The 24,128-nt window shown below is 49.8% G+C and overlaps 1 pseudogene; it reads left to right on the forward strand.

Moving 5' to 3' along the window:
* The first annotated feature begins 12,818 nt into the window (after positions 1 to 12,818).
* Positions 12,819 to 24,128, forward strand: part of LOC141072536 (uncharacterized) — a 59,789-nt pseudogene continuing 48,479 nt past the window's right edge.

Below are 24,128 nucleotides of genomic sequence, written 5' to 3' on the forward strand. Positions count from 1 at the left end.
CCGGTGACAGAGGAATCTGTGACTTCTCTGCATTCAGTGGTTACTACTCACCTGGGTAGTCATATGTGGGAATCTCCTCTTTACACCACTCATCACCCCTCACATATGTCTCTGTAGTATTAATATGGGTCAGATCTTCACCCTGAAACAAATATTGTAAAGGTCACAGACAGATGGAGAAGTCCCATCTATGATCAGCTCTAATCCTGCCATCTCCACCGTTCTCATCACACAAGTATAAAACATATAATACTGGTGGATAAAACAAGACTGAGCACAAGACCTTCACAGCCGTCTACACATCATAGGGGAGATCTCCTGACACCTTCTCTCCATCTACCTGATGATCCTGAGGAGCACTGGGATCTTCTTGGTTACAGTCCTGTGTAGGAAGAGGACGGGGACATCTCTCTGGTGTTGTCCTCTTACTGGATAGATCTGGAGGAAACACATACAGGGACTGAATTCATTCTCTACATACAGATAATTATAGGCCGTGTGTATTTAGTCCTGTCTATTACCTGGTGATGTGAGGGGCTGGGGAACCTCCATTATGACGTTCTTGTACAGATCTCTGTGTCCTTCTAAATACTCCCACTCCTCCATGGAGAAATAGACAGCGACATCCTGACACCTTATAGGAACCTGACACATACAATGATATCATCATCCCCCCGATCCCTTCATAGTGTTACTGTATAATGTCCCAGCATTCCCAGCAGTGTCACCTCTCCAGTCAGCAGCTCAATCATCTTGTAGATGAGTTCTAGGATCTTCTGGTCATTGATGTCCTCATGGATCAGGGGGTGAGGTGGAGGCCCTGTGATTGGGCTCAGGGGTCTTCCCCATCCCTCAGACACAGGGTCCTGACAGCGATCACTAGAGGTCTTCTTCACCACTGTGTAATCCTGGTTATGGAGAGACACATTAATAAATCTCACTACAGACATTTCCAGAGTCCTCACCTCTCCAGTTCTGTCCATCTGTTATTCCCATAGATAAGAATGATGTAATGTGACGTCATCAGAATCTCTCACCTCTCCAGTGAGACGGAAGAGGATCGCTAGGGTGAGGTGTAACATCCTCTCCGCCATCTTGTCTCTGTCCATATCCATCCTTGGTGGGGAAATCAGGAAAATTCTTTTCTGTAGAAGATCTTCACTGAGAGGATCCGATATTGTAGAGACCTGAATGAGAAGAAGATGATCCGATGTAACATCATAAGAATCCTGTGTAATAATACAATTACTGGAGACAATAAGGGAAACATATGAGGAGATTTATTATCTTACAGGGTTTAGTTTTCTCCCCTGACATCTACTAATAAAACCTATATATTTAGGCCACAGACAACAAGCAGTTTCCTCCTCGGAGTCGGCAGCTGAACACGTTCCTCATAGACTCATCTTCCATAACGCTAATTCTCGTCTCATTACCGACACTGGAATCGGCATTAGCAATACTGCAGGAGATATTCATTACACGCGACATGAGAAATAACTCCTTCATGATGAGGACGACATCTTCATCTTCTACTACGGCTCTAGAGACAGATGTGGCCAGAGTCGGTCACTGCCTCCATCCCCACCGGCCGTCTATATGAAGGTTTCCCGTCTTCCCCGCACTGGAATCTTCTCTCACGTTAGATCTCAGCTCTGAGTCACACACAGAAGTTTGAGGCTTTTCTGGAAGAACAGGACAGGAGAGATCTGAGGCCATGTCTCCATGTACAGGGTTTCCCCTCGGGATAAGAGGCTTTTCTATCCCTTTCCCCCAATTAGAGGGGACACCTGTGGATATCAGGGTCTTTACCGGCTGCAGTCTTGGGGGGATTTACTCGGTAACGTGGACGTTGGACAAACGTCACCATCAATTACCATCAGAGTGAAGGAACATCGCTCCTCTATTCAGCTCTATGGATCCAGGATGAAATCCACTGCGGCCCCTGCAAGAAAGTCTGGTGAGACCCCCGAGGCCGGAGATTTCTACAGCTGCTCTGTGCACACAGGACCTGTGATGAGGTCACAGGAGGGGAGGAGTCAGGGGGTCACATGATCAGGGGCCTCAGTGTGTGCAGGACTCTGCTGTGCTGGTTGTCATGGTGCTGGATGAGGGGAAGTTTCTGTGTGGGGTCAGGAGGGGTTTACAGGGGGGATGTAGCAGAGCCGTGTGTGTACGAGGTGTACGGAGCGGAGCCGTGTGTGTACGAGGTGTACGGAGCGGAGCCGTGTGTGTACGAGGTGTACGGAGCGGAGCCGTGTGTGTACGAGGTGTACGGAGCGGAGCCGTGTGTGTACGAGGTGTACGGAGCGGAGCCGTGTGTGTACGAGGTGTACGGAGCGGAGCCGCGTGTGTACGAGGTGTACGGAGCGGAGCCGTGTGTGTACGAGGTGTACGGAGCGGAGCCGTGTGTGTACGAGGTGTACGGAGCGGAGCCGTGTGTGTACGAGGTGTATGGAGCGGAGCCGTGTGTGTACGAGGTGTACGGAGAGGAGCCGTGTGTGTACAAGGTGTGATATACAATGTCTGCAAAATATGTTTTCTGTTGGACTGTGCTAGAAATCCTCCATCCTAGGACATTGTAAACTGTCAGTAGTAGGAATTCCTTAACCCCAGGTTTTATCAACCCTGCCACTTCCTCTGGCAGAGCAGGAATGTTAATTAGCTAGTACACTTCCTGTCACAACATTTGGCTTCTCTCAGCCTCAGCTGAAAGAGACAAAAAGTGCGGGGAAAAATAAACTCTTTGTTTGAAATCAGGAGTTAGAAGTAAACCTTTAAGAGCCTGCCCTGCGAAAGCCCTATAACATAGAGATATAATAACCATATCTCTGTGATCCGAGCGGTCCCAGCTCCTCTACAGTGTCACTTCCGAAGTCCTAACATGTCGAGAACCTGAGATATGATTTGCGCCCAAATGGACGGTCATATCGCATAGATGTTTGATGTTTTCTTGATGGGCTCATTACGCTGGGAAACATGATACCACTGATGAGTCCATACCAGCTTCTCCCATAAAGTTATAGCTAATGTAAGTTTTGTAGCCAAAACATAACTTGGATGAGAGAGGTGGGATCAACCCAGAATGCATCTCTCCGTGATGTCACAAAGCAAAGCCTATAAGGCATTCCCTTGGCAAAACCAGCTCAGAAGAGCTCCAATCCTCTTGCTGACAAGAACTCCAGATGAGTGGAGATATGTGGCTCTGCCTTCTTTCTCAGCCGCATGGGTTTGCCTAACGAGTCATGAACAACCGTGAGTGTACCTCTGTTTTTAACCCCTTTATTTTATATCTGTACTGTACATAATTAATGTCTCAATTTTATAGCAACTTTTATCTGTAATCACTGTCCTCTTTCGGAAAATAAATGATTTAATATTTAGCCTGTCTCCATGCTCTAAGAATCGAACTATACGCCTTTGATTGATAATCGCTAATAATTCAAGGGGTTTGCCACGGACCCTCTTAATTTAACACTGTGAATTAAGTAACCGTGACTGGTGGCAGCGCGTTGTGTATGGCTATTGCGGCTTGCTGGCAGTACAGAAGAGTCTTATATTGCTGAATAAGGGGCTGCAGCCACAGCATTGATAATTCCCTTACTGCAGAAGCCTAATTGCCGGTTCACAACAGGCAGTCCGTCCGGCGACTAATTATCCTAGGTGCAGTTCCCTGACTGACCTGAGGGTAAGGGGGGCGCCGGAGAGCTGCGAGTTCCAAAGTGGAACTGAGAAAGTGGGATATACATAAATCCCAGCAGTACTTGGAAGATTGATAGCAGTGGTGGGGCATCCAAATTAAACTCCCCCTGCGGCAAATTGTAGAGTGAGATTAGCTTGCTGGATTTTTTTGGTCACATGGTGCCAGTGGTGGGATAACTAAGATAAGCCCCCACTGCGCCTGTGATAGCCGTGTGCCGGCATTGTGTCACGTCCCTCCGTCCGCTGATACACCGGTGTCAGTGGTGGGATTGTGACATAGTGGTGACACAGGGTCCGCTGTCCGTCGCATTTTGGTGGCAGCGGGACCCCCATTAGTCGCCCCGTATTTGGACGAACGGCAATGGGCCGTTCGTCACACGAGGTGTACGGAGCGGAGCCGTGTGTGTATGAGGTATACGGAGCGGTGCCGCATGTGTACGAGGTGTACGGAGCGGAGCCCTGTGTGTACGAGGTGTACGGAGCGGAGACGTGTGTGTACGAGGTGTACGGAGCGGAGCCGTGTGTGTATGAAGTGTACGGAGTGGAGCCGTGTGTGTACAAGGTGTATGGAGCGGAGCCGTGTGTGTATGAGGTGTATGGAGCAGAGCAGCGTGTGTGCGAAGTGTATGGAGCGGAGCCGTGTGTGCGAGGTGTACGGAGCGGAGCCACTGTGTACGGAGCGGAGCCGTGTGTGTACGAGGTGTACGGAACGGAGCCGCGTGTGTACGAGGTGTACGGAGCGGAGCCGTGTGTGTACGAGGTGTACGGAGCGGAGCCGTGTGTGTACGAGGTGTACGGAGCGGAGCCGTGTGTGTACGAGGTGTACGGAGCGGAGCCGTGTGTGTACGAGGTGTACGGAGCGGAGCCGTGTGTGTGCGAGGTGTACGGAGCGGAGCCGTGTGTGTGCGAGGTGTACGGAGCGGAGCCGTGTGTGTGCGAGGTGTACGGAGCGGAGCCGTGTGTGTGCGAGGTGTACGGAGCGGAGCCGTGTGTGTGCGAGGTGTAAGGAGCGGAGCCGTGTGTGTACGAGGTGTATGGAGCGGAGCCGCGTGTTTGAGGTGTACGGAGCGGAGCCCTGTGTGTACGAGGTGTACGGAGCAGAGCCGCGTGTACGAGGTGTACGGAGCGGAGCCGCGTGTGTTTGAGGTGTACGAAGCGGAGCCGCATGCGTACAAGGTGTACGGAGCGGAGCCCTGTGTGTACGAGGTGTACGGACCAGAGCTGCATGTACGAGGTGTAATGTTTTAGAATCCAATTTTTCAATTTCACAGAGTAAAATGGAGGTGTACGGAGCGGAGCCGTGTGTGTACGGAGCGGAGCCGTGTGTGCACGAAGTGTACAGAGCGGAGCCGCGTGTGCACAAGATGTACGGAGAGGAGCTGCGTGTGTACGAGGTGTACGGAGTGGAGCCATGTGTGTATGAGGTGTACGGAGCGGAGCCGTGTGTGTACTCTGTATACCACCATCTTCAGTCACAGACCTCTCCGTGTACACTGTATACACCTATAATCCCCCAGCTTCAGGCGCAGACCCCTCTGTGTACACTGTATATACCCGTATACTCCCACCTTTGGTTGCACACTCCTCTGTGTATGCTTTGTACACCTGTATACCCCCAGCTTCGGTCATAGACCCCTCTATGTACTCTGTGTACACCCGTATACTCCCAGCATCGGCTGCAGACTACTCTGTGTACGCTGTATACCCCTGTATTCCCCCAGCTTCGGTCGCAGACCCCTCAGTGTACGCTGTATACACCCGTATACCCCCAGCTTCGGTCACAGACCCTGCATCTCTCACACAGTAGAACTGACGCCGGACACACACGGTAAAACTGCGGTCGTCAGCCTCTCGTCTCTCGCACTTATACTGATAACATAAGATGGAGTCAGACGAACCCTCCTACAAAACGTGAGAACAAAGTCATAACTACAGGACTGTGTGAGAAAGGGATTTATTCTACAAGAAACGCTGGGGCCACAAATTAGAGAATCCGGGCCCCGTGGCTGGATACTCCGGGCCCCCAGCGTGTTAGGACCAGACGGGGTCTTTGTCCCTGGAGCTTCTCTACTCGGGATAATGAGACTCTGATGTTGGTCATCCATATGGATAATGGAAATGGAATTACAAAGCTTCTCATATACTTTCCATGTTAGACATGGACGGCACATGTACAGCACATGGACGGCACATGTACGGCACACAGACAGCACACGGACGGCACATCTACAGCACATGGACGACACATGTACAACACATGTACAGCACACGGACGACACATGTACAGCACACAGACGGCACATCTACAGCACACGGACAGCACGTTTGCACGGACCCATAGACTTGTATTGGCCCTTTGTCATCTGTGCTGCTGGGAAAACACGGACATGAGAGGAGCACCGTAGGTCAAATAGGGGACACGTGGCATCTGTGAAAAACATGACAGGTCGTGTGAAGGGGCCGTACAGTCACATAATAGAAAACATTAGCAGAATTGCCGTCTTTTTCTACATCCTACCTCACAAACAGCAGAATAAAAAGCGATTAAAAACAAGTCCTACATGACCCCCAAACTACTCTGCTAAATCCCCTCTGGCTCCGTGGCCGATGGTTCGGGGGCCCTGATGGTTATTATTCACTTTGCTGCTATAATATAAGGTGAAGCCACAAGACCCCTGCAGACCAGTGCTGAGGCTGACGGAGACCCCCCGGAGCCACAACACCCCTACAGCCCAGTGCTGAGACTGACGGAGACCACTGCAGCCCAGCGCTGAGACTGGCGGAGAAGCCCAGAGCCACAAGACCACTGCAGCCCAGTGATAAGACTGGCAGAGACTCCTGGAGACACAAGACCCCTACAGCCTAGTGCTGAGACTGATGGAGACCCACCGAGCCACAAGACCACTGCAGCCCAGTGCTGAGACTGGCAGAGACCCCCGGAGCCACAAGACCACTGCAGCCCAGTGCTGAGACTGACGGAGACCCACCAAGCCACAAGACCACTGCAGCCCAGTGCTGAGACTGGCAGAGACCCCCGGAGCCAAAAGACCACTGCAGGCCAGTGCTGAGACTGACGGAGACCCCTTGAGCCGCAAGACCACTGCAGCCCAGCGCTGAGTCTGGCGGAGACCCCCAGAGCCACAAGACCATTACAGCCCAGTGGTAAGACTGGCAGAGACCCCTGGAGGCAAAAGACCACTGCAACCCAGTGCTAAGACTGGCAGAGACCCCCGGAGCCACAAGACCACTGGAGCCCAGTGCTGAGACTGACGGAAACCCCCGGAGCCACAAGACCATTGCAGCCCAGTGCTAAGACTGACGGAGACCCCCGGGAGACATAAGACTATTGCAGTCTAGTGCTCAGACTGGCAGAGACCCCCGGAGCCACAAGACCACTGCACTCCAGTGCTGAGAATAACAGAGACCCCAGGAGCCACAAGACCTCGGCAGCCTAGTGCTAAGACTGACAGAGACCCCCCGGAGCCACAAGACCACTGCAGCCCAGTGATAAGACTGGCAGAGACCCCAGGAGACACAAGACCTCTGCAGCCCAGTGCTGAGACAGACGGAGACCCACCGAGCCACAAGACCACTGCAGCCCAGTGCTGAGACTGGCAGAGACCCCCGGAGCTAAAAGACCACTGCAGCCCAGTGCTGAGACTGATGGAGACCCCTTGAGCCACAAGACCACTGCAACCTAGCGCTGAGTCTGACAGAGAAGCCTGGAGCCACAAGACCATTGCAGTCCAGTGCAAAGACTGGCAGAGACCCCTGGAGCCACAAGACCACTGCAGCCCAGTGCTGAGACTGAGGGAGACCCCAGGAGCCACAAGACCCCTGCAGCCCAGTGCTGAGACTGGCAGAGACCCCCCGGACCCACAAGACCACTGCAGCCCAGTGCTGAGACTGAGGGAGACCCCAGGAGCCACAAGACCCCTGCAGCCCAGTGCTGAGACTGGCAGAGACCCCCCGGACCCACAAGACCACTGCAGCCCAGTGCTGAGACTGAGGGAGACCCCAGGAGCCACAAGACCCCAGCAGCCTCGTGCTAAGACTGAAAGAGACCACCCGGAGCCACAAGACCACTGCAGCCCAGTGATAAGACTGGCATAGACCACCGGAGACACAAGACCTCTGCAGCCCAGTGCTGAGACTGACAGAGACCCCCCCGGAGCCACAAGACCACTGCAGCCCAGTGCTAAGACTGGCAGAGACTTCCAGAGCCACAAGACCACTGGAGCCCAGTGCTGAGACTGACGGAGACCCCCGGGAGACATAAGACCATTGCAGTCTAGTGCTGAGAATAACAGAGACCCCAGGAGCCACAAGACCCCAGCAGCCTAGTGCTAAGACTGACAGAGACCCCCCGGAGACACAAGACCTCTGCAGCCCAGTGCTGAGACAGACGGAGATCCACCGAGCAACAAGAACACTGCAGCCCAGTGCTGAGACTGGCAGAGACCCCCGGAGCCAAAAGACCACTGCAGCCCAGTGCTGAGACTGACAGAGACCCCTTGAGCCACAAGACCACTGAAACCTAGCGCTGAGTCTGACAGAGAAGCCTGGAGCCACAAGACCATTGCAGTCCAGTGCAAAGACTGGCAGAGACCCCTGGAGCCAAAAGACCACTGCAGCCCAGTGCTGAGACTGAGGGAGACCCCAGGAGCAACAAGACCCCTGCAGCCCAGTGCTGAGACTGGCAGAGACCCCCCAGGACCCACAAGACCACTGCAGCCCAGTGCTGAGACTGGCAGAGACCCCCGGAGCCACAAGACCCCTACAGCCCAGTGCTGAGACTGGCAGAGACCCCCAGAGCCACAAGACCCCAACAGCCCAGTGCTAAGACTGGCAGAGACCTCCAGAGCCACAAGACCATTGCAGCCCAGTGCTGAGACTGGCAGAGACCCCCGGAGCCACAAGACCATTGCAGCCCTGTGCTGAGACTGGCAGAGACCCCCAGAGCCACAAGACCACTGGAGCCCAGTGCTGAGACTGACGGAGACCCTCGGGAGACATAAGACCATTGCAGTCTAGTGCTCAGACTGGCAGAAACCTCCGGAGCCACAAGACCACTGCAGTCCAGTGCTGAGACTGAGAGAGACCCCAGAAGCCACAAGACCTCTGCAGCCCAGTGCTGAGACAGACGGAGACCCACCGAGCCACAAGACCACTGCAGCCCAGTGCTGAGACTGTTAGAGACCCCCGGAGCTAAAAGACCACTGCAGCCCAGTGCTGAGACTGACGGAGACCCCTTGAGCCACAAGATCACTGCAACCTAGCGCTGAGTCTGACAGAGAAGCCTGGAGCCACAAGACCTTTGCAGTCCAGTGCAAAGACTGGCAGAGACCCCTGGAGCCACAAGACCACTGCAGCCCAGTGCTGAGACTGAGGGAGACCCCCGGAGACACAAGACCTCTGCAGCCCAGTGCCGAGACAGACGGAGACCCACCGAGCCACAAGACCACTGCAGCCCAGTGCTGAGACTGGCAGAGACCCCCTGAGCCAAAAGACGACTGCAGCCCAGTGCTGAGACTGACGGAGACCCCTTGAGCCACAAGACCACTGCAGCCCAGTGCTGAGACTGGCAGAGACCCCCGGAGCCACAAGACCCCTACAGCCCAGTGCTGAGACTGGCAGAGACCCCCGGAGACACAAGACCACTGCAGCCCAGTGCTGAGACTGGCAGAGATCCCCGGAGCCACAAGACCACTGCAGCCCAGTGCTGAGACTGGCAGAGATCCCTGGAGCCACAAGACCCCTGCAGCCTAGTGCTGAGACTGGCAGAGACCCCCGGAGCCACAAGACCACTGCAGCCCAGTGCTGAGACTGGCTGAGACCCCCAGAGCCACAAGAACACTGCAGCCCAGTGCTGAGAGTAGCAGAGAACCCCAGAGCATCGGTGCTGGAGCCACGGGGAATGTATCAGTTCATGCTAACTAATTTTTACATTCTCAGAAATCCCCTGTAGTGTCTGTTCACACCCACCATTTTTGCTGTGGATTGATCTACAGTGTTGGCAGGAAATATTCTGCTTTTTTGCAGCCTTTTCACTTGCATTTTTGTGTCCCATTCATTTGAACAGGGAAAAAAACGCTGCAGAAATGCTGAATGATGATGTGCAACGGATTTCTAAAAAAAGTATCTTCTGGCCAGTGTCCGTGTCTGCCCGCTGTCCGTGTCTGCCCGCTGTCCGTGTCTGCCCGCTGTCCATGTCTGCCCACTGTCTGTGTCTGGCCGGTGTCCGTGTCTGGATGCTGTCCGTGTCTGGATGCTGTCCATGTCTGGCCGGTGTCCGTGTTTGCCCGGGGTCCGTGTCTGGATGCTGTCCATGTCTGGCCGGTGTCCGTGTTTGCCCGGGGTCCGTGTCTGGATGCTGTCCGTGTCTCGATGCTGTCCGTGTCTGGATGCTGTCCGTGTCTGAATGCTGTCCGTGTCTGGCCGCTGTCCGTGTCTGGCCGCTGTCCGTGTCTGGCCGCTGTCCGTGTCTGGCCGCTGTCCGTGTCTGGCCGCTGTCCGTGTCTGGCCGCTGTCCGTGTCTGGCCGCTGTCCGTGTCTGGCTGCTGTCCGTGTCTGGATGCTGTCCGTGTCTGGATGCTGTCCGTGTCTGGATGCTGTCCGTTTTTGGCCGCTGTCCGTGTCTGCCTGCTGTCTGTGTCCGTGTCTGGCCGCTGCACTGGGACAGGCCGGAATAGTATAGTAGACGGCATTATTCCACACAATAGGATATTAAGCCCTGTTCACACTGCGCTTCTGCAGTGCGTCCGGGGGCTCTGCCTGAATCCCTCTAAAATAGGATTCACATAAATCCCCTGTTGGGGCCACAGACGGCACTGACACCAGCAGAGGTCAAAGGAATTTGCTTTTATCTGAAATTGACTGATTTATTTCCTTAGGCCGGTGCACACGATCAGGAATTGACAGCGCTTTGGATGCAGCACATGTCCGCTGCCGGCTATCGAACGCATGTGACTCCACATGTGATCACTGAACCGTGCGGATTCACTGCATACAATACATTGTACGGTGAGATTTATCGCGTCTCCACAAGATAAATAGACGTGTTGTGATCTGGAAAAACGCGCCGCATGTCCATCTCTAAAGATAGGGAATGTAGATTGTGAGCCTCATTGGGGACAATGCCACTAATGTCTGTAAAGCGCTGTGGAATTAATAGCGCTATATAAATGAGCAAAAATAAATATATAAACTGCGGGGGTTCTGGCCTTTCACAAAATGTCAGCAGAGCCCCCGCAGCACTGCACACCTGCAGGGACACTACACCTATTATGGCGACACTACAATTACAGAACTATACAGTTGTGGCCAAAAGTATTGACACCCCTGCAATTCTGTCAGATAATACTCAGTTTCTTCCTGAAAATGATTGCAAACACAAATTCTTTGGTATTATTATCTTCATTTAATTTGTCTTAAATGAAAAAACACAAAATGAGAATGAAGCAAAACATTGATCATTTCACACAAAACTCCAAAAATGGGCCAGACAAAAGTATTGGCACCCTCAGCCTAATACTTGGTTGCACAACCTTTAGCCAAAATAACTGCGACCAACCGCTTCCGGTAACCATCAATGAGTTTCTTACAATGCTCTGCTGGAATTTTAGACCATTCTTCTTTGGCAAACTGCTCCGGGTCCCTGATATTTGAAGGGTGCCTTCTCCAAACTGCCATTTTTAGATCTCTCCACAGGTGTTCTATGGGATTCAGGTCTGGACTCATTGCTGGCCACCTTAGAAGTCTCCAGTGCTTTCTCTCAAACCATTTTCTAGTGCTTTTTGAAGTGTGCTTTGGGTCATTGTCCTGCTGGAAGACCCATGACCTCTGAGGGAGACCCAGCTTTCTCACTCTGGGCCCTACATTATGTTGCAAAATTTGTTGGTAGTCTTCAGACTTCATAATGCCATGCACATGGTCAAGCAGTCCAGTGCCAGAGGCAGCAAAGCAACCCCAAAACATCAGGGAACCTCCACCATGTTTGACTGTAGGGACCGTGTTTTTTCTTTGAATGCCTCTTTTTTTTCTCCTGTAAACACTATGTTGATGCCTTTGCCCAAAAAGCTCTACTTTTGTCTCATTTGACCAGAGAACATTCTTCCAAAACGTTTTAGGCTTTTTCAGGTAAGTTTTGGCAAACTCCAGCCTGGCTTTTTTATGTCTCGGGGTAAGAAGTGGGGTCTTCCTGGGTCTCCTACCATACAGTCCCTTTTCATTCAGATGTCGACGGATAGTACGGCTTGACACTATTGTACCATCGGACTGCAGGGCAGCTTGAACTTGTTTAGATGTTAGTCGCGATTCTTTATCCAACATCTGCACAATCTTGCGTTGAAATCTCTTGTCAATTTTTCTTTTCCGTTCACATCTAGGGAGGTTAGCCACAGTGCCATGGGCTTTAAACTTCTTGATGACACTGTGCACGGTAGACACAGTAACATTCAAATTGCTTCCTCACAATAGCCCCCTTCCCACTCACTCTCAACTTCTAACCTGACTGTAGGGAGAAAGAGAGAGAAGGGGGGCTGGAGGGGGGTTTGGGAGAGACGCTCCGGGACTAGAGAGGATGCACAGCCTTATTCACTGCTGTACACCCTCTTCCTGGGTCTCCTACCATACAGTCCCTTTAAATTCAGATGCCGACGGATAGTACGGCTTGACACTGTTGTACCATCGGACTGCAGGGCAGCTTGAACTTGTTTGGATGTTAGTCGAGGTTCTTTATCCAACATCTGCACAATCTTGCGTTGAAATCTCTTGTCAATTTTTCTTTTCCATCCACATCTAGGGAGGTTAGCCACAGTGCCATGGGCTTTAAACTTCTTGATGACACGGCTCACGGTAGACACAGGAACATTCAAATTGCTTCCTCACAATTGGCCCCTTCCCACTCACTCTCAACTTCTAACCTGATTGTAGGGAGAAAGAGAGAGAGAAGGGGGCTGGAGGGGGGTTTGGGAGAGACGCTCCGGGACTACAGAGGATGCACAGCCTTATTCACTACTGTACACCCTCTACTATAGAGCAAAATTGGGATTTATATCATTGTAACCGGTTGTTGTATTGTTTACTGGTTTTTATTTTTTTATTGTTTTCTCACAATGTTTGTCCAAGAAAAACAAAATGTTAGTAATTCTTTGTTTTGTTCAATAAAAATGATCTGATTGAAAAAAGAAAGGCGATAAAGTTGCTAATAGATGAAACGTATAGAAAATACCAAGATCACATGAGAAGGTGCTCGTACGAATTCACAGATAAATGTGGTCGCTCATTGGCAAGGAGGTTATATCCATGCATGCAAGGGACATATGTATCCAAAATAAAAGGGGCACCCGGGCCAGAAATGCATAACCCCTCTGACATAGCTGAGGCATGTTGTTGCTATTATAGCTCGCTCTATAATATCCATGGATAATACCACGACATGCCACCTAATATTCTGGAAAGAAAAAATGACAAATATATTATGGACGCTGCTCTTCCTTCCTTACAGACCCCTGAGCAGGAGGAACTAGACAAAGCTGTCACTGAGCAAGAGATCGGAGAGGCCATTACATCATTCCCTATCGGGAAGAGCCCTGGGCCAGATGGAGGCAATAATAGATGTTATAAGATGTTTGCACCCCAGTTATTACCATTTTAGGAAAAGTGTTCAGTAATATCTCAGAAGACTCCCTCTCTGCCCCTTAATTACTTGTGGCTGACATAACATTGTTACTGAAAGCCTGGAGAAGAACCAAATGTCCGCCCTAATTTTCATCCAATATCACTAATTACTGTAGAGGTGAAAATATTCTCTACAGTGATTACAGCCCGGCTCTCCCACTACCTGCCCCCAATTGTTACCAACCATCAGGTTGGCTTTATTAAGGACAGAGAAGCTTGTGAGAAAACATTGTTATTAATGTCATATGCGGAAACCCCGGGGATCCCAATGTGCCTTGTTTCTGCCGACACTGAAGAAGCGTTGGACATAGAGCCCGGACTTTCTTGAAGATCACCCTACGACATATTGGGTTGGGCCTTTTCTTGTTATCTATCATTCTCTCCTTATACACTGACCCTAAACTGATAATTAGGGGAGACGGCCTTCTATCTGACACATCATCTATTAATAATGGGACGAGGAAAAACAGCTCTATACACTCGCTCTATACACAGGTGACTTGTGGCTCTATGTTTCACCCTCAATGGTCTCATTTCCCTCTGTAATAAAGGAATTCGGAGAATTCGGCCATGGAAGGAATTTTATAGTCAACTCCTCTAAATCAGAAGCCATGAACATAACGCTGACCTGACAACTAATTTCTAACTTTCCCTGTAAGTGGCAGAAAGACGCAATTAACCCCTTCATGCTGCGGGACATTTTCGTTCTTTTGTTTCTGTTTTTTCCTTCCCTTCTTCCCAGAGCCATAACTCTTTTCTCTCTGGCCACATAGACATATGAGGCTTGATGTTTGCGGGGCGAGTTGTACTTTTCAATGACTCCCTTAATTTTACCACATAGTGTACTCAAAAATGAGGGAAAAATTCCAAGTGCAGTGAAATTGTGTAAAAAACAATTCTGACATTGTTTATTGTGAATTGTTTTTGTACATTTTGTGGTATAATTGACCGTGTAATATGATTCTCCTCATCACTATGATTACGGCGACACCGAACATGTCCAGTTTTTATTATTTTAATGGAGAAAAAAAATCTGAGGTTTGGAAAGAAACATTTTTGGAGCAGTTTCTCCATTTTCCGAGACCCGTAACATTGTTATTTTCCTCCGGTGGAGCTGTATGATGGATTATTTTTTGCAGGACGAGATAACGTTTTTATTAGTACAATTGTGATCGCTCGTTACAGCATTTTTGGTGGAATTGTGCCATCCATAAATACGTAATTTTGGCAATTCTCACATTTTTTCTATTTCCGGTGTTTACTGATCGGGTTAATTGTTTTTATGTTTTTTTACAGAGGGGTAAAAGACACACAGGCCGTGCTGTACAAAAACAACAGATAATGTAACAAAAAAGAACAGCGAGCACTGAAGGAGATAAAAACTGCCAAGATCCTGTTATTAGAGAAGCCGATAAAGGCAATAATGTAGTGTTAGTAGTAATGGACAATATAGTAAGGAGCAGAAAGACAGCGATCAGAGAGCAGCACAGAGAAAAACAAGCGCTGATCCCACAAATAACGAGAAGGAACAACTAAGATCTTCTCTGAGATTTCACATAGAGAAGGGACGATTGTCTAAGGAATATCAGAGAAACTCTTCCCTGAATTTCCACACAAGCCGCATTGGTGTTATATTCCTAAAGTCCACAAAGACGCAGCGCCCCCACCAGGCCGCCCGATAGTGTGCGGGGTCGGATCAGTAACAGAATCTTTATCTACATTTATAGACCGGTGTCTGAAACCATTACTGATAATAGCACCTGCTCACATCAAGGACACCGGAGATTTATAGAGAATTGTGTCCGGTATAGATTGGCAGGAGGGTTATAAATTGGCTTTGATCGACGTCGGGAGCTTGTACGCACGAATTCCACAAATCACAGGACTGGAAGCAATAAAAAATCTATGAAAAACACTGCTGAAACAGATGACTATATTGGATTCATCCTGGAAAGCCTGAATGTTATATTGTCCCATAAGGCCTTCTCTTTTGGGGGCAGCTGGTACACCCAGATGACGGGGACAGCGATGGGGGCGCCGGATGCTGCAGTCTCACTACTTTGTTCTTGTCAGACTTTGAAAATAAATATATTTATAGTGTAAACCCCCACCTGATACCTCTGTGCGGACCACCGGTATGTGGATGATGTGTTTCTGGTGTGGGCTGGGACAGAAAGGGGTTAATGATTTCATTAAATATATAACAAGGAGAATAAGGTTAATATGAGATTTATTCACAATTTGCACAGAATAACTTAGATTTCTTAGGTGTGAATATTATCTGCCATGGTCTCTCTGAATTCACCCTTATTTCTACTGGTGAAATTTTCCTGATCAAAACTCCCATGTCATGTTCCACCAGTTATGTTACACACGTGATTATATGCTCATACCAGAAATTATATGTGGGAAGGACGACCCAACCCCCCCACAAAAGGCTGAACTCACACCGTCCCAATACTCCATAGGGTTTTCTCCAACATGGGCTTTCACGTCACTGCACCATCAAACACCAGAAAGATTCCACACAACTGAGAATATTCCCCACAGAGGAGATTCCCCCACAGGGTCAGAATCGCATTGGACAAGTACATCGGGAAGAAATCTTCTGGATTTATAAACTAAACCCCCTTACTCCAAATGGCCTCAGTGAGATTACAGATGTTACAGAGGCTCCTGCTGCACCAGCCTGGGATAAGTCAGATCATCACCGGATCACCGAACACCTCCTGTGACCCAGCTCCACCAGCGCTGTCGATCCCCCCCGGGTTTACTGAATTCAGACTGTGGGACAGACCCCCATTTGACACATTAACTTTTGCCCCATTATCCTTCTGAAAATTTGGGGTGCGTCTTATGGTCCAGTGCGGCTTATAGTCCAAACCAATGAAGCGACTGCTGGGACCGTAACGGGGTCCATCTGAGACCCCAATGCAGAAGCCTAATGTCCTGAGAACTGGACCTGCTGGACCACAAATTGTCATTTCTCCAGGTTACCAAATAAATAGTTGTCACGTAGAACCTGGAGAACCTGTCTGACATGCTCAGCATGCTCCTCCAGAGGACGGGAGTAACTCACTATATCATCCAGGAAAATTACCACAAATCTACCAATCAGTGAGAAAAAATATAATTACTGACATTGTCACAGACTGCCGGAGCATTGGTTACCCCGAATGGCAGCATCAGGTTGGGTTTTCTTACAATGAATATTGGATTTATGTTGGGGCCCCCTGTCCCTGACAGCCTGTGTCGTTTCCCCTACAGAGGCTAATCCACAAGGGCACTGAGGAGCGAGACTCGGGCGAGTTTCTCCCAAGTGTGACCCCGACCTCAGCCGGACTCTGGAAGGGGGGAAATAACCGAGATTTGGGCATTTTAGCTCCTGGTGTGGAGTCGATAGCACAATCATATGCCGCCATATAGTAGACGGCCGGTAACTGGTGAGAATTCCCTCCTGTGTGGGGTCTATTTCCCTCCAGAGAAATCACACGTTACATTCCACACATAACACTGTGTAGAGAAGGCGGCGCGGGGTAATTGTGCCAGTAGTGAGGGGCGAATAATGGCGGGAATGTCACTGACTGAGGAGAAGGCTCCATGGAGGTCTGCACTCGGGAGATCATGTGACCCCTGACTCCTCCCCTCCTGTGACCTCATCACAGGTCCTGTGCACAGAGCAGCCATATATGTGGAGTGCGGCTCTGCAGGTTAGTGATGGGCAGTCAGGCTCTTCTGGCTCCTTTCCCCACTTTTCTCCCTCCTGTCCCTTCACTATAAAGCCTGGGCCTCCTTATACAGCTGTACAGGGGTCTAGTGAAGGCTTTTTAGCCCTTTCCTCAGACTGTAACTCCTGGGAACAGGCCCTCACTCCTGTCCCTTCACTATAAAGCCTGGGCCTCATTATACAGCTGTACAGGGGTCTAGTGAAGGCTTTTTAGTCCTTTCCTCAGACTGTAGCTCCTGGGATCAGGCCCTCACTCCTTCCCTTCACTATAAAGCCTTTGCCTCATTATACAGCTGTACAGGGGTCTAGTGAAGGCTTTTTAGCTCTTTCCTCAGACTGTAGCTCCTGGGAACAGGCCCTCACTCCTGTCCCTTCACTATAAAGCCTGGGCCTCATTATACAGCTGTACAGGGGTCTAGTGAAGGCTTTTTAGCCCTTTCCTCAGACTGTAGCTCCTGGGATCAGGCCCTCACTCCTGTCCCTTCACTATAAAGCCTGGGCCTCATTATACAGCTGTACAGGGGTCTAGTGAAGGCTTTTTAGTCCTTTCCTCAGACTGTAGCTCCTGGGATTAGGCCCTCACTCCTGTCCCTTCACTATAAAGCCTGGGCCTCATTATACAGCTGTACAGGGGTCTAGTGAAGGCTTTTTAGCCCTTTCCTCAGACTGTAGCTCCTGGGCACAGACCCTCACTCCTGTTCCTTCACTATAAAGCCTGGGCCTCATTATACAGCTGTACAGGGGTCTAGTGAAGGCTTTTTAGCCCGTTCCTCAGACTGTAGCTCCTGGGCACAGGCCCTCACTCCTGTTCCTTCACTATAAAGCCTGGGCCTCATTATACAGCTGTACAGGAGTCTAGTGAAGGCTTTTTAGTCCTTTCCTCAGACTGTAGCTCCTGGGATCAGGCCCTCACTCCTGTCCCTTCACTATAAAGCCTGAGTCTCATTATACAGCTGTACAGGGGTCTAGTGAAGGCTTTTTAGCCCTTTCCTCAGACTGTAGCTCCTGCGCACAGGCCCTCACTCCTGTTCCTTCACTATAAAGCCTGGGCCTCATTATACAGCTGTACAGGAGTCTCGTGAAGGCTTTTTAGTCCTTTCCTCAGACTGTAGCTCCTGGGCACAGGCCCTCACTCCTGTCCCTTCACTATAAAGCCTGGGCCTCATTATACAGCTGTACAGGGGTCTAGTGAAGGCTTTTTAGCCCGTTCCTCAGACTGTAGCTCCTGGGCACAGGCCCTCACTCCTGTTCCTTCACTATAAAGCCTGGGCCTCATTATACAGCTGTACAGGAGTCTAGTGAAGGCTTTTTAGTCCTTTCCTCAGACTGTAGCTCCTGGGATCAGGCCCTCACTCCTGTCCCTTCACTATAAAGCCTGAGTCTCATTATACAGCTGTACAGGGGTCTAGTGAAGGCTTTTTAGCCCTTTCCTCAGACTGTAGCTCCTGGGCACAGGCCCTCACTCCTGTTCCTTCACTATAAAGCCTGGGCCTCATTATACAGCTGTACAGGAGTCTAGTGAAGGCTTTTTAGTCCTTTCCTCAGACTGTAGCTCCTGGGCACAGGCCCTCACTCCTGTCCCTTCACTATAAAGCCTGGGCCTCATTATACAGCTGTACAGGGGTCTAGTGAAGGCTTTTTAGCTCTTTCCTCAGATTTTAGCTCCTGGGAACAGGCCCTCACTCCAGTCCCTTCACTATAAAGCCTGGGCCTCATTATACAGCTGTACAGGGGTCTAGTGAAGGCTTTTTAGCCCTTTCCTCAGGCTGTTGCTCCTGGGCACAGGCCCTCACTCCTGTCCCTTCACTATAAAGCCTGGGCCTCATTATACAGCTGTACCGGGGTCTAGTGAAGGCTTTTTAGCCCTTTCCTCAGTCTGCAGCTCCTGGGAACAGGCCCTCACTCCTGTCCCTTCACTATAAAGCCTGGGCCTCATTATACAGCTGTACAGGGGTCTAGTGAAGGCTTTTTAGCCCTTTCCTCAGACTGTAGCTCCTGGGCACAGGCCCTCACTCCTGTCCCTTCACTATAAAGCCTGGGCCTCATTATACAGCTGTACAGGGGTCTAGTGAAGGCTTTTAAGCCCTTTCCACTGAAGGTCCTGTCACACTTAGCGATGCACCAGCGATCCCGACCAGCGATATGACGCGGTCAGGATCGCTGGTGCATCGCTAAGTGGTCGCTAGTGAGCTGCCACACAGGCAGATCTCACTAGCGACATTGCTGGGGACGGGGTCACTACTTACCTGTCACACCAAGTGATCCTGTGTCCTCCCGCCCGCATCCACACTCGTCGCTCGTCATCACAGCAGGAAGCGCCGCAGGAAGCAGACGACAAGAAACATTCCAGCCTGTTCTCGCGCGATCAGCGATAACCAGCGGGGGAGCGGGTTGTAGATAAGTATCAGACACAGCGATATCGCTAGCAATATCGCTATAACGTCACAAGTTATAGCGATATTGCTAGCGATATCTCTTAGTGTGACATGCCCTTGACTGTAGCTCCTGGGCACAGGTCCTCACTCCTGTCCCTTCACTATAAAGCCTGGGCCTCATTATACAGCTGTACAGGGGTCTAGTGAAGGCTTTTTAGCCCTTTCCTCAGACTGTAGCTCCAGGGTACAGGCCCTCACTCCTGTTCCTTCACTATAAAGCCTGGGCCTCATTATACAGCTGTACAGGGGTCTAGTGAAGGCTTTTTAGCCCTTTCCTCAGACTGTAGCTCCTGGGAACAGGCCCTCACTCCTGTCCCTTCACTATAAAGCCAGGGCCTCATTATACAGCTGTACAGGGGTCTAGTGAAGGCTTTTTAGCCCTTTCCTTAGACTGTAGCTCCTGGGAACAGGCCCTCACTCCTGTCCCTTCACTTTAAAGCCTGGCCTCATTATTCAGCTGTACAGGGGTCTACTGAAGGCTTTTTAGCCCTTTCCTCAGTCTGTAGCTCCTGGGCACAGGCCCTCTCTCCTGTCCCTTCACTATAAAGCCTGTGCCTCATTATACAGCTGTACAGGGGTCTAGTGAAGGCTTTTTAGCCCTTTCCTCAGACTGTAGCTCCTGGGAACAGGCCCTCTCTCCTGTCCCTTCACTATAAAGCCTGTGCCTCATTATACAGCTGTACAGGGGTCTGTTGTGAATTCACTTTCTGGCCTACCTCTGGTTGCTGGTGAAGGTAGTGGAGATGGTTGTATTGACAGAGGGGTTGCGAATTCTCTTTCGGGCTCCCTCTGGTGGTTACAGAAGGTAATGGAGCTGATCTAATTAACAGAGGCCTGCCACCTGATAATGAGGAGGACAATTGGACATTGGGAGTTTCTGACTGGATTTAAGACAGCCGACTCCCTCTATCCCTGCTGATGATTTTTTCCTGCCTCCTGAGGTCTTAGTTTCCAGCTCAGTCCCTGCATGCTCAATCTAAGTGTTCTTTTGCTATTGTTCACATTTGATTTGGTTTTGTCTATTTCAGTTCTGTTTGGTCAGCTAGCCCCGCCTGGGACTGTGCTGAATTTCCATCCTTATGTTACTGTTTGTGCCAGTTTGTTTTTGTCCCTTATTAGATTGGCCTCTCTTTGCTCTGTTTTCAGAATATACCAGAGTGCTGATATAGTGGGCGAAGTCTAGTGACTCCAGGATTTTTTCTATCAGATGTGTTGGGCATTTTTTGCAGGGTTTTTTGCATGATTGCAGACAGTGTATTTCCTTTCCTGTCCTGTCTAGTTAGTTTCGGCCCCATCGTTTGCTCAGTCTATTTTCCTACCTGTGTTTGTGCTTTCATCTTGTCTCACCGACAATATATGTTTGAGGGCTATCTATTCCTTTGGGGTCTGCTCTGGGGCAGTTTAGATTTCCCCTTTCTTGCTTTAGGCTTATTTAGTTCTCCGGCTGTGTCGAGGCATCTAGAATCATTGTAGGTACGCTCCACGGCTACTGCTAGTTGTGTGGATAGGATCAGGGGTCTGCAATCCGCTTATTTACCAACCTCTCTAGTTTTCTGTGGCTTAGCTTGGTCTTGCTTTCCTCCTCGATGGCCCAATCATAACAGGGGTCTAGTGAAGGCTTTTTAGCCCTTTCCTCAGACTGTAGCTCCTGGGATCAGGCCCTTTAGTCCCTTCGCTATAAAGCCTGGGCCTCATTATACAGCTGTACAGGGGTCTACTGAAGGCTTTTTAGCCCTTTCCTCAGACTGTAGCTCCTGGGAACAGGCTCTCACTCCTGTCTCTTCACTATAAAGCCTGGGCCTCATTATACAGCTGTACAGGGGTCTAGTGAAGGCTTTTTAGCCCTTTCCTCAGACTGTAGCTCCTGGTCACCATGTGATCTCACCATAACCCTAACAAGCTAATTAACGTGTGAAATCTTGGTCAAAATTATCTCAGTACACAAATCTCCCAGGATGCCCAAAGTTTTGCATCGCCCCTTTTTCCTTTTTGCAATTATGAAATTGTAAAAAAGTCTATATATATATATTTTTTTTATTATTGTTGCCTAAAATACAAAGGCCATGTGTCATCTTAGAGGTTCGGCCTTTTAGAGATCATTTCATCTTCATCTTACTACTGCTCACAATAACGGTCATTTTGACCCGGGGCGCCCACACTTTTACATGCCGCTGTCAATGCTTCATCCCGCCGGTGCTCAATATTTAATAGGGTCTTGCTATTAAACTTAATGAAAAGTTTGGTGAATTTCTTTGAGCTGTTATTACTAGAGATGAGCGAATATCGTCGGAGAAGTTGCTATTGGCTAATATCACTTACCGAATAGCTGCATCGGGACCCCGGATCCCTGGAGCGCTCCCGATAATCAGCTGCATGTGTCACCCTCCATGCAGGTGCTGTGACTATCACACAGTGCGACACACGCAGCTGATTATCGGGAGCGCTCCAGCACACTGAGTCCTGCACACACTGAGGCCCCTGATCATGTGACCCCTGACTCCTCCTCTCCTGTGATCTCATCACAGGTCCTGTGTGCACAGAGCGGTCATATATGTGGCAGACACTCCTGGACCTTCTGCTTTCTGGGCCGCTTCCTCCTGTGAGTCCTATTAACCCTTCCGCTCCCTGTATTCTCCTTTCTCGCAGGACAATATCTGAATTCGGATAGTGTGACAGGAATTTAAGCAATGTGGAAGGAAAAAATGACAATTTTACTTTTTTCCTCACAACAATGTGACTTTAGCCCCAAAATTGGCAGCGTAACAAATCCTTATTTCCCCACTGTAGTTTGTAGTCTCCATATACAGATCCCTTAAGTGTGAAAAGAGTTGAATTCCCAACTTAAGTTATTGCATTTTGGAAATTGCCCCCCACTGGGAATTTATCTCCAGGTAAAGGCACAATTGTGTCTCCATGGGGGTTGTGCTCACAGCCCAACATCGTGCGGCCTCCAAAGAAATGCCACCCCACACCATTACTGACCACTGCCAAACCGGTGATGCTGAAGGGTGTTGCAGGCAGCAGATCGCTCTCCACGGCGTCTCCAGACTCTGTCACGGCTGTCACATGTGCTCAGTGTGAACCTGCTTTCATCTAAGAGCACAGGGCGCCAGTGGCAAATTTGCCAATCCTGGTGTTTTGTGGCAAATGCCAAGCATCCTGTACGGTGTTGGGCTGTGAGCGCAACCCCCATCTGTGGATGTCAGGCACTCATACCATCCTCATGGAGTCAGTTTCTAACCGTTTGTGCAGACACATGAACATTTGTGGCCTGCTGAAGATCATTTTGCAGGGCTCTGGCAGTGCTCCTCCTGTTCCTCCTTGCACAAAGGTGGAGGTAGCGATGCTGCTGCTGGGTTGTTACCCTCATACGGCCCCCTCCACATGTCCTGATGTACTGGCCTGTCTCCTGGTAGCACCACCAGCCTCTGGACACTACACTGTCAGACACAGTAAACCTTCTTGCTACAGCTCGCATTGATGTGCCATCCTGGATGAGCTGCACTACCTGAGCCACTTGTGTGGGTTGTAGAAGTCCGTCTCATGCTACCACAAGTGTGAAAGCACAACCAACATTCAAAAGTGACCAAAACATCAGCCAGAAGCATTGTTACTGAGATGTGGTCTGTGGTCCCCACCAGCAGAACCACTCCTTTACTGAGGGTGTCTTGATAATTGCCAATAATTTCCATCTGTTGTCTATTCCATTTGCACAACAGCATGTGAAATTGATTGTCAATCAGTGTTGCTGCCTAAGTGGACAGTTTGATTTCACAGAAGTTTGATTTACTTGGAGTTATATTCTGTTGTTTAAGTGTTCCCTTTATTTTTTGAACAGTGTATATAGATAGAGATATTTTTTTTTCTTTGCGTTGGAGGGTCCAATTCCAGCTATTGCTGTGGGATCTGTGATTTCTATCTACTCCACTGTGTACAGGATAATAGAGTATAATAAAGCAGTTATGGACGTGACGTAACTAACATTGTGCAGTGACTCTGCTTTCCATATAGTGATGGATATTTCTTGTTGCTGAAACTGTGATATTTTCCCCCCTTTAAACCTTTTTTAAACCCCTCTGATCAGTGCGATCATACAACATACAAGCCTCTGATGGCTCCGGTGATGCCCTGTACTACTGTAGTGCCGTGTATCATCACTGCCTGTCAGTGTAATACTAACGGCCCCATACACATGAGATCAGAGTTGGCTGAACGGTCATTTGGCAGACGGCGATCTCTCCCGACTCCCCCATACACACAAATATTCCAGCTTTCCTGTGGTCTGTATGAGAGAGTCGCCTCCAGACTCCTCTAGAGGAGGATTATCTACAGGAAGAACAAACGGATTATCCTTTGAAATTCAGGATGCCGGATCCTTCTCTGCCCTGACATCATCTGTCGGGAGGCCCCCAAATACATTGTATGGTCGGCCAAACCCCCCGAAATCAGTGCTTTCATGGAACTTTAGTCTAATGTGTATGGGGGCGTTATAAGGTAACTTATTGGACGCTGCCTCTGGCCCGGCCTAATAGACCTTCATACATTGCAGCCCAGACCCCATTATTAGGCATGTAAGTATCGGA

This window comes from Dendrobates tinctorius, unplaced genomic scaffold (genome assembly GCF_039654945.1).
Source record: "Dendrobates tinctorius isolate UK_male_01 unplaced genomic scaffold, ASM3965494v1 ptg000274l, whole genome shotgun sequence".
In the NCBI taxonomy this organism is placed as follows: domain Eukaryota; kingdom Metazoa; phylum Chordata; class Amphibia; order Anura; family Dendrobatidae; genus Dendrobates; species Dendrobates tinctorius.